Genomic DNA, 11,644 nt, shown 5'->3' on the forward strand with positions numbered 1-11,644 from the left:
CCACTCCTTAATTGTGCGTATTTTGGAAGACAGGAGCTTGGAAATTGCTGACTATGCAAAGTGAACATCTATTTGGTTGGCATATATCTTAACTCTCATTTGGTAGTTGGAGGTTATGCATTTTGTGAACTTCATAGAGTACACACGAACCTGCCATATATCTTGCAGGAGGTCTGGATGCATGGTACACGGCGAGAACTTCATTATAGATCTGGTTTGCGGGTAATCTTGAGGTGATCTTGAGATGATTTCGGGTCTTGGCGTCCCCGCGGCCCGGTCCTCGACCAGGCCTCCTTTTTGTTACACACTCCCAGGAAGCAGCCCGTAGCAGCTGTTTAACTCACAGGTACCTATTTACCGCTAGGTGAACAGGAGCATTAGGATAAAACTCTGCCCATTTGTTTCCGCCTCCACCGGCGATCGAATCCGGTACCTCAGGACTACGAATCCGAAGCGCTGTCCACTCAGCCGTCAGACCCCTGGCAGGTGTTGAGTGTTAGAGCGGGAGCGGGTTGTTGAGTGTTATACATCCCTGGACATGTACAACTGTAGGTGAAGAGCCAACCTCTACATGCAACCTGGCTCCTACCGCATTTTGTTGCAACATGTTCATGTTTGGTGCAATACAAATGTTTAGCAACTTCCCCTCCTTATATGATCATTGATCAGGTTGTATGTCTGTGTTTACTTGTCTTCTATTATTATTATTATTATTATTATTATTATTATTATTATTATTATTATTATTATTATTATTATTATTATTATTATTATTATTATAATTATTATTATTATTATTATTATTATTATTATTATAATTATTATTATTATTATTATTATTATTATTATTATTATTATAATTATTATTATTATTATTATTATAATTATTATTATTATTATTATTATTATTATTATTATTATAATTATTATTATTATTATTATTATTATTATTATTATTATTATTATTATTATTATTATTATTATTAATGTATTTGTATTATTATTATAATTCCGAAGTAGCGAGATGTTTACGTCGGTGTGGGCTACATGCAGGTGGTGGGTGACATGCAGGTGGTGGCTGACATGCAGGTGGTGGGTGACATGCAGGTGGTGGGCTACATGCAGGTGGTGGGTGACATGCAGGTGGTGGGTGACATGCAGGTGGTGGGTGACATGCAGGTGGTGGGTGACATGCAGGTGGTGGGCTACATGCAGGTGGTGGGCTACATGCAGGTGGTGGGCTACATGCAGGTGGTGGGTGACATGCAGGTGGTGGGTGACATGCAGGTGGTGGGTGATATGCAGGTGGTGGGTGACATGCAGGTGGTGGGCTACATGCAGGTGGTGGGCTACATGCAGGTGGTGGGCTACATGCAGGTGGTGGGCTACATGCAGGTGGTGGGTGACATGCAGGTGGTGGGCTACATGCAGGTGGTGGGTGACATGCAGGTGGTGGGCTACATGCAGGTGGTGGGTGACATGCAGGTGGTGGGTGACATGCAGGTGGTGGGTGACATGCAGGTGGTGGGCTACATGCAGGTGGTGGGCTACATGCAGGTGGTGGGCTACATGCAGGTGGTGGGTGACATGCAGGTGGTGGGTGACATGCAGGTGGTGGGTGACATGCAGGTGGTGGGCTACATGCAGGTGGTGGGTGACATGCAGGTGGTGGGTGACATGCAGGTGGTGGGTGACATGCAGGTGGTGGGTGACATGCAGGTGGTGGGTGACATGCAGGTGGTGGGTGACATGCAGGTGGTGGGTGACATGCAGGTGGTGGGTGACATGCAGGTGGTGGGTGACATGCAGGTGGTGGGCTACATGCAGGTGGTGGGCTACATGCAGGTGGTGGGCTACATGCAGGTGGTGGGCTACATGCAGGTGGTGGGCTACATGCAGGTGGTGGGCTACATGCAGGTGGTGGGCTACATGCAGGTGGTGGGTGACATGCAGGTGGTGGGTGACATGCAGGTGGTGGGTGACATGCAGGTGGTGGGTGACATGCAGGTGGTGGGTGACATGCAGGTGGTGGGCTACATGCAGGTGGTGGGTGACATGCAGGTGGTGGGTGACATGCAGGTGGTGGGTGACATGCAGGTGGTGGGCTACATGCAGGTGGTGGGCTACATGCAGGTGGTGGGTGACATGCAGATGGTGGGCTACATGCAGGTGGTGGTTGACATGCAGGTGGTGGGTGACATGCAGGTGGTGGGCTACATGCAGGTGGTGGGTGACATGCAGGTGGTGGGTGACATGCAGGTGGTGGGTGACATGCAGGTGGTGGGCTACATGCAGGTGGTGGGCTACATGCAGGTGGTGGGTGACATGCAGGTGGTGGGCTACATGCAGGTGGTGGGCTACATGCAGGTGGTGGGCTACATGCAGGTGGTGGGTGACATGCAGGTGGTGGGCTACATGCAGGTGGTGGGCTACATGCAGGTGGTGGGCTACATGCAGGTGGTGGGTGACATGCATGTGTGGGTGGACCCGCCTGGCTCACACAGTTCCATATGGCAGTGTCCCACAATCAAGTGATAAGTAGTAATTTCTTGTTAATGTTTGTGATTGTGTGTGCTCAGTCAACTGTATTTACTGCTCTATCTGTGACTGTCTGCCGAAACTCAGCTCCTGGACCTTGCCTCTCAGAGATCAGGTATTTATTGCAACATCTCCCAACCATCTTGTTTTTTATTATTCCTGCTTTTTCTTTTGGTCCATCACTACACTACATTTGTTTGGTACTTATAGTAATTGTTATGTAGGTTCCACTAAACAATTGCTATATTTTTTTCATTTTAGGAGGATGGGATGATTTGAGGTTATGTCTACAGCCAGATATCTTCTTTGCACCTTATTCTGTTCTTTTGCCCGTCTCGCTCCTGTCCCAAATTTCACCAAGTTGCAATTCCTTGGATGAACGTCGACCAGCCGACTGAAGTGGCTTTGATTATCCCATAAGGAATTAACAAGTCCCCGTGGTGCAGTGGTAGCATACTCGCCCCACGCTTCGCAAGCGATTTGGTCCAGGTTCGAATCCTAGTTGGGTAGTATTTTGCCCAGGTTCGTATCTTGGCCGGGACTAGCAGCCAATCCATAACTGGATGCCTCTGTTCACCCAGCAGTGATTGGGTACCTGGTTGTTAAACGCTTGGCGGGTCGTGTTCCAGGGCAAACTAGTGGGTAAGGCTTACCATGAGCTAAGGGAAGGGAAAGCTCTCAGTCTGCTATCAGGAGTCAGCATTCGTCTGTTCCTGTACAGCTGTATCTTACAGCTGTCGATCTTACACCTATATAAAAAAGCAAGATAATATTAAATATGTGTGCGTGTGGTTAGTAGATAAATTACGTATATTGTTTACAAAGAAGTTGTACATATTTTATCTTTTAAAACAACAGTGATAACATACATAAACAAGAGGACATTGATAACATCAACATAAATATTTTTTATTAACACATTTAAGTGTATCAGAAATTATGCAGCTACTCTTGACTATATGAAGAAGGGTACAAAGTGATCAAGAAGTAGCTTCGTGATGCTAAACATGCCCATCACACAGGATGGTTAGTCATACACGGTCATGAGACCAGTAGTCTGCACTGGCAATGTATGGGTGTATTATGAGGATATCACCAAGAACATCAGAGTGAATAAGGTACTCCAGGTACCTCGTGTCTGAGGTACCTCCAGGGTCTGAAGGGTGTAATAACTGAGCATTCGGTGCTGTAGTGTGTGAGATCATGTCCCAGCTCCTACTTACAGAGTTTGCACCTGGAGTGCTCAGGATTGGGAGACCCGTCACCTGCAGCCACCTGCCACTGGTAACGGTAACCCAACCTGATCCTGGCAACCACTGTGTCGCACAGTCTGGTCGACGTATTGTGCTGCCCATATATGGTTTCAAATCTAAGCATATTATAGCTTTTTATTCTTATGCTTTCAGACCTTTGGGAGTCAGTGATTTCTCTCCTATTAGACCTGAGTGTTTGGAACAATACAGTGTTGACAGCAGAGTTGAGGATACCTTGATCTAATTCAACTTGTTCTTGTTACACACTAATTTGGCTGCAATGTCTGTCATTATGATGGGTTATATTTATGTGAGAAAGTATGCATATAAAAGGGATTCTAAACCCTTTATTCTGTGCAGCGAGCAGGTTGTTTATAATGGTATTATGAGGTTCTTACTGTCGATCTTACAGCTTAAGTTGTTAAGTGCTTGAAGAGCAGACTTTGAATCACAGGAAATTATTCCTCGTGTGTGTATTTTTTAAGGTGTTCTGGTAGTTAGTTGTAGTGCAGCTAGTTCTGTTTGTGTACAGCCCAGTAAGTTGTTTAATCTGACACTGATAGTGTGTGTGTGTGTAAGTATTGTTTATGTAGAACCTACAGGCTGCTGCAGTCCGGACTGTAGACGACTGGACTGAGCCACATGTATAGACAGTGATCGTGAGATCTTGGGTTTTGATGGCTGAGGCAATTGTTTCATGTGTGACATATGTAAGAAGAGCAAGATTCTCATTACCTTTCTTGGTGACGGGTGTGTTTGGTACTTGGATGGCGGGGGACAGATAAAGAGGAAAATCAGTGACAGGTAGATTACATTTAAAAGGAATATTCATTTTTGTGAGATAGTAGGCATTTTTACTCATCCATTTATCATACACGGAGCGAACTGGTATGTTGGCACCAGTCAATAGTGTATTAACAGCACAGAATAATTTGTCTCTGAGCAATGCAGGAGATGTAGGGGCTCTCGTGATCTTAATGCAAAAGGTCGTGTTGACTTGCATGATTCTCTATAGTATGTCTGGAAGCTTCAGTTCATCCCTCATTTTGATGATTCTTGTGCATCTTGGGGCACCAAGAATCACCTCACGTCTTCATACTAGTTTGTCCAACACAGAGGCGGGGAAGTTAATTACGTGCAAGGCATGATAACCAACTAGGGATCTAACACACATCATGTAAAATATTCTGGCATGTTTAACATTTATACCAATATTCTTACCAATAAGGGCTTTCAGTATTTAAGTCTTTCTTTTAACCAACGATATAGGTGGTTCACATTGTCACTGTTGATACCTACTCCAAGGTATATGTGGTGTTCTCCGCAGAAAGAGCCAAGCCATGGTCATTGTGGGGAACCGACCTCTGAGATTTATATTTATATTAATTTATATATTTCGATAGCAGTTTGAATGAGGTTAAAGAGGACTGTATTTCTGCAATATTCTCACAAATCGACTCATTGCACATTTGGCGGGGTTATATAAAAATTATATATATGTAGCCAATCAAACTGCAGTATTAAACTACATATATTAGTAATGAAAATTGCTAGGTCTTATCTTATTGTGTGGTAGGCCTGGTCCACCAGATGTAAACGAGGATGATGACACCAAATAATCCTGGTGGTTGAGGCTGGAGCATCAACCCATTTACTGGTTTACTAGGATTAATTCTTGCTTCCTCTTCAATTGTTCCTGTCAAAGGGCCTTTACTGTAATAGCAGGAATTCTGTATATATGACAGTTATATCAGAGGAAATATTGGTATATTATTTGTAAGATAAAGACCAAGGAATAATTACCTGGGTTAGGTCGCTTCCATTCTTGCTAACCAGTTTGCCCTATATCTACCTAATAGTAACTGACCAGGAACGCTAAGATAATAAAAGGGTTTCGGTAATACACTTCCCTTATAGTAGACGTGTTTGCGTGTCGATAACACTTTACTCCTGTGACACAGCTGTCCAAGGGAGAATTATAGGAGCTGAGCTTGCTCCAGCGACCTGTTGTCTTAACAACACTGGCTGACCCCCTCCACCACTGACGCCCTAACTGGTACACAGGTCACAGTTACTCTATTTTGGTACTGATAATTAAGTTAATTCAAATGAGATGTTTTTATGATGTTAAAAGTCCAAAGACTGCTGTATTAAAAATAATTCCCAACAGAATAGCTGGTGAATTTATAGCGATATGTGGCAATGATATCTCGTTTTCTATTGACGGAAAATTCCACTGCATCACGTCTTCTATGAGTAAATTAATATATGCAAAAGCAGCAATATTATCTGCATATTGTATTTAATATTAGTAAATGGTGTCGGGTTTTCCGACAGCCATGGAGTCGGGTTGGGTGGTGGGGAAGGTTATCGTGGGAGTGGAGGCAGGCAACACCAGCCTCAGGTGCTGTGTCTCACCAGACATCGCTTCCATAACCAGGTACTGACAAGTCAACACAAGACATTGTATGATTTAAGTGCAAGAAAAGCTCTTACAGCGAAATCTATTGTTGCCTATATAGCTAATTACATTCTGACACGTTTTGTGGCACGCAATTAAATTATTTGGTGAAGGAGGCGCTAACATATGAGTTAACCCTTAATATATGCATTCCGTCGGGGTACTAACTAATGTTACAGTGATCCTCAACCTCTCAAGTTTACTGTATGTAGGAAACAAGAAGCCTTGCGCACGACTCACAAGCGGATCGTGTCCTCGTTAATGTTCAGTAATAAGGTTGTTGTACATGTCCGTGTGAAGACTGATAGAGTCACCAAGGTGTTATCGGCGCCGTGCTTCCCTGGCAACCAGCTTACAAGCTGACGTGGACGCTGCCACCCATCCTCCGAATTGACAGTACGGTTTAATACTAAGTAATAAGTACATTTCCTTACTGCCATACATAGTACATAATTGCTCTTATGGGGCTGTTACATTTGCCTGCCCATTTATTCTCCTCGTATTCTGTCAAGACGCAGAATTTTAGGATGAAGTTTTAAAGTTCAATTTGCTATACACAAGTTTTAAATAACAGGAATTTCTTTTTTCAGTTTTCTTAAATAATAGAGATTTAATAAAAATTTTGAAAATATCCCGAGTTACTTTACAATTTATTGAAATATTTTTGTTTTGTTTTATTTGTTTTATAAAACTGTAATATCAATATAGGTATAGGTTAAGTACTAATTGTAATTAAGAAGCAATAAAATGCTTATCTTCAAAAACTAAGACGGTTAAGTTAGGTCGTGGTTTTCTATTCAGCTTTTCAGGTAAACTCAAATATTCACAGTATATTTGACAGTACGGTTTAATACTAAGTGAACATAAGTACAATTCCTGACTGCCATACATAGTACATAATTGCTATGGCAATTATGTATCAGGATATGGACCATGTGGTGGTGTAGTGGGTAGCGCGGGTGCGTGGGACTACCCGCCACACAGGGCTGAACCTTCATCACGGCTCCTACGGAGTTTCTCAAGCTTGTATAATAATATAATACGGGATGTCGTCTGTGTCATAATGTCCTCTTCCCAAGCCAAGTAGAAGTTTAAGTAGACCTTCGGGAATATAGATATATAACCAAGTGGTTGTTATGGTGTTTATGGGTTAAGTTAGGGGCACCATTGTTGATACATTGATATAATTTACCTGGATCAACACCACAGAGCCATAGTGGCGTAGTGAAAACACTCTCGCACTGGGTTTGAGTCCTGGTCAGGGAAAATTAACTGGGCGCCAATCCTTAACTGTTCTCCCCTCTTCGCCCAGCAGCAATTGGGCACCTGGTTGTTAACCGATTGGCGACCGGGGTCGTGTTCCAGGGAAAACCAGTAAAGTAAGGCTTACCATGAACTATAGGAAGGGGAAACTTCCAACCTGCTAACCAGAGTCAGAAGTTGTCTGATCTTAAACAAAAAATCCCTGTGCCATCTATTACATTATTACAATAACTACTGTTAGTAGTTATTGTAGTACTTTCCAAAGTAGTACTGTAGTACTACTTTGTAGTAGTTAGTAGTAGTACTTTCCTCCCAGATGGAGGAAAGAGTCCTGAAGGATACAAGTGACATAATCGTGACCCTTACCAACCCTGAACAGACTCAACAGGTGACTAATTACTATAAGAGTAAGAGGACAAACCTCATGCTCATAAAGAACTCTTCATACACTATTCTCAAAGCTTAGAGACAAATGTCTATGCCATAAGATGCCCACTCGGGAACTGTCAGCTCCAGCGCTCTCATTATACAGGCAGGCCAACATCTTTTCTTAAGCGCATGAATGCACAAACAACAAGAGACCATTAAGGACCACATCATTTCGGCACACAGCCAGACCATATCCGGCGGGATCCTGGCCAGTAACACAAACAGTTGACAGATAAAGCAACAGTAATAAATTTTACATAAGTACTTCAAATCAAACAAACTCATTCAATTATCAACAGCTAGTTCATGTCTAGGTACTTCCTTCTCACAGCGTGACCAAGTGTGAATTGGCAGTTAATGTTCCTCTGACTGCTCCGGCCGACCACTAGGAAAGCAGGATCCGATAAAACTTATCCTCTGGACAGACTCCCTCTCGTGTTCGCATACCCACATTGAATACATATTGCTATTTTGTATTCAATTCTCCTGTGCCTCTGAGGATGCTAAATTAGGCTTGTAAAATGAAGTTCGGAGAACACGAACACACACCCCCAAGCCCTCTCCTCTCCCCCACTTTCTGAAGCCCACCTTTCTCCCCTACCCCCAAGCCCTCCAGCCATCTGGGAACCTCTTTCCTCCATCCCTCCAAGCCCTCTCCTCTCCTTTCCCCACCCTCTCATGCCCTCCCTTCTCCCCCACCCTCAAGCCCTCTCCTCTCCCCCCCCAAGCCCTCCCTTCGCCCCCACCTTCTCCATACCAGATCCTCCCAGCCCCCTCACAATCCAGGTGCCCCTTCCTCCCACCCCCCCCCCCCTCACCACCCAGGTCCCTCCCCCCTCCCCTTCCCCCCCTTCCCATCCAGGAACCGCCCTGTATCCCTTCTCCAGTGGAATCAACAGAAACTGAGGTTGGACAGAAAAGCGTCAGCTTCAAGGTGATGTACTTGAACATAGATGGGATTACAAGCAAGGCAAATGAACTTAGGGAAAGAGCACAAGAAGTAAACTCGGATGTAATTGGACTCACAGAAACAAAACTCTCAGGAATCATAACAAATGAGGTGTTTCTGCAGAACTACACTGTAATAAGGAAAGAGAGGGAGGGTAGGGGAGGAGGTGGAGTGGCCCTACTCATGAGAAAGAATGGAGTTTCAAGGAGATGGTTATCCCAGGCTGCGAGGGGGTTCACAGATTACATAACAGGCACCATGACGGTGGGAGGACCAAGAGTAGTAGTAGTAGCGGTGATATATAACTCTCCACCAAATGACAGAAGACCCAGGCAAGAGTATGACAGAAACAACATGGCAGTTAACAATATAATTGAGAGGGCAGCCTCTTCTGCCTGTAGAATTCGATTCCATCTGCTCATCATCGGGGACTTCAATCATGGAAGGATTGACTGAGAGAACAAGGAACCGCACGGAGGAGAGGAAACATGGAGAGCTAAACTATTGGCGGTGGCAACAAAACACTTTTAAACCAGCATGTCAGTGGACCCAGAAGAATGAGGGGAAACGACGAACCAGCAAGACTCGACCTAGTCTTCACTCTGAACGACTCCGACATAAGGGAAATCGGCTTCGAGGCCCCCGTGGGAATGAGTGATCACAGTGTACTGACGTTTGAGTATCTGATTGGAGAAGGGTTAATGTACTCAAGGAAGGGACATGAAAACAAAAGGCTGTTATTCCATAAGGGAAACTATGTAGAGATAAGAAAATTCCTAACATATATAACATGGGAAACAGAGCTCAGGGTAATGACGGCCCAAGACATGATGGAATGCATCACGCAGAAATGTAAGGAGGCAACAGACAAATTTATCCCAGTCTAAAAGAGAAAAATTAAATATAGATGAGAAACCTATGGTTTAATCAGAGATGTTAGCTACCAAGCATCTAAGTAAAATGGCGTGGAGAAACTATAGATATAACAGAACACTTGAGAGCAGAGAAAGATACCAGAGTGCCAGGAAGGAATATGTCAGGATGAGAAGAGAGGCAGAAGAGCAATACGAAAACGACATAGCAAGCAAGGCAAAGACTCAACCTAAATTTCTCCACAGCCACATCAGGAGAAAAACCACAGTGAACGAATAGGTGATGGAACTGAGGATAGGGGCAGACAGATTCACTACAAACGACAAGAAGGTGTGTGAGGAACTCAATAAGAAATTCCAGGAGGTCTTCACATTAGAACAAGGAGAAGTTCCAGAGATAAGAGAAGGAATAGTTAACCAGGCACCACTAGAGGAGTTTGGGATTACCAGTAGGGGATGTAAGGAAGCTTTTGCTAGAGTTGGATGTGACAAAGGCTATAGACTCTGATGAAATATCACCATGGATACTAAAGGAAGGAACGGAAGTACTGTGCCTGCCACTCTCCATGGTGTATAACAAATCACTGGTAACAGGTGAACTGCCAAAAATTTGGAAGATGGCAAATGTAGTTCCGATATACAAGAAAGGGGGATAGACAGGAGGCATTGAACTACAGGCCAGTGTCCCTAACTTGCATACCATGCAAGTTGATGGAGAAGATTGTGCGAAAAAAGCTAGTGGAATATCTGGAGCGAAAGAACTTTGTAACATAGCATCAACATGGGTTCAGGGATGGCAAGTCCTGCCTCACAGGATTAATTGAAGTCTACGATCAGGCAACAAAGTACCACACAAGAAACTAGTGCAAAAGCTAGAGATGCAGGCAGGAGTGAAAGGGAAGGTACTCCACTGGAAGAGGGAGTACCTAAGTAAAAGAAGACAGCGAGTCACAGTGAGGGGTGAGGCCTCAGATTGGCGAGGCGTCAACAGTGGAGTCCCGCAGGGGTCAGTCCTTGGACCTATACTGTTTCTGATATATGTAAATGATCTCCCAGAGGGTATAGAATCGTTCCTCTCATTGTTTGCTGATGATGCCAAAATTATGAGGAGGATTAAGACAGAGGAAGATAGTATGAGGCTACAAAATGACCTAGACAAACTGAATGAATGGTCCAACAAATGGCTAATAAAGTTCAACCCGAGTAAATGTAAGGTAATGAAACTAGGCGGAAGAAACAGGATGGCAGACACACAGGATACCGAATGGGAGATGAAGTCCTTCATGAAATGGACAGAGAGAAAGATCTAGGAGTTGATATCACACCAAACCTGTCTCCTGAAGCCCACACAAAAAGAATAAAGTCTGCGACATATGTGAGGCTGGCTAACATCAGAACTGGCTTCAGGAACCTGTGTAAGGAATCATTCAGAACCTTGTATACCACATATGTAAGACCAATCCTGGAGTATGCGGCCCCAGCATGGAGCCCGTACCTTGTCAAGCACAAGACGAAGCTGGAAAAAGTTCAGAGGTATGCCACTAGGCTAGTCCCAGAACTAAGAGGCATGAGTTACGAGGAAAGGCTGCGTGAAATGCACCTCACGACACTGGAAGACAGAAGAGTAAGGGGGAGACATGATCACTACCTACAAAATTCTCAGAAGAATTGACAGGGTAGATAAAGATAAACTGTATAACATGGGTAGAACGCGAACAAGGGGACACAGGTGGAAACTGAGTAACCAAATGAGCCACAGGGACGTTAGAAAGAACTTTTTCAGTGTCAGAATAGTTAACAGATGGAATGCATTAGGCAGTGATGTGGTGGAGGCTGACTCTATACACAATTTCAAGTGTAGATATGACAGAGCCCAGTA

Source organism: Procambarus clarkii, chromosome 22, assembly GCF_040958095.1.
Source record: "Procambarus clarkii isolate CNS0578487 chromosome 22, FALCON_Pclarkii_2.0, whole genome shotgun sequence".
NCBI classification, from domain to species: Eukaryota; Metazoa; Arthropoda; class Malacostraca; order Decapoda; family Cambaridae; genus Procambarus; species Procambarus clarkii.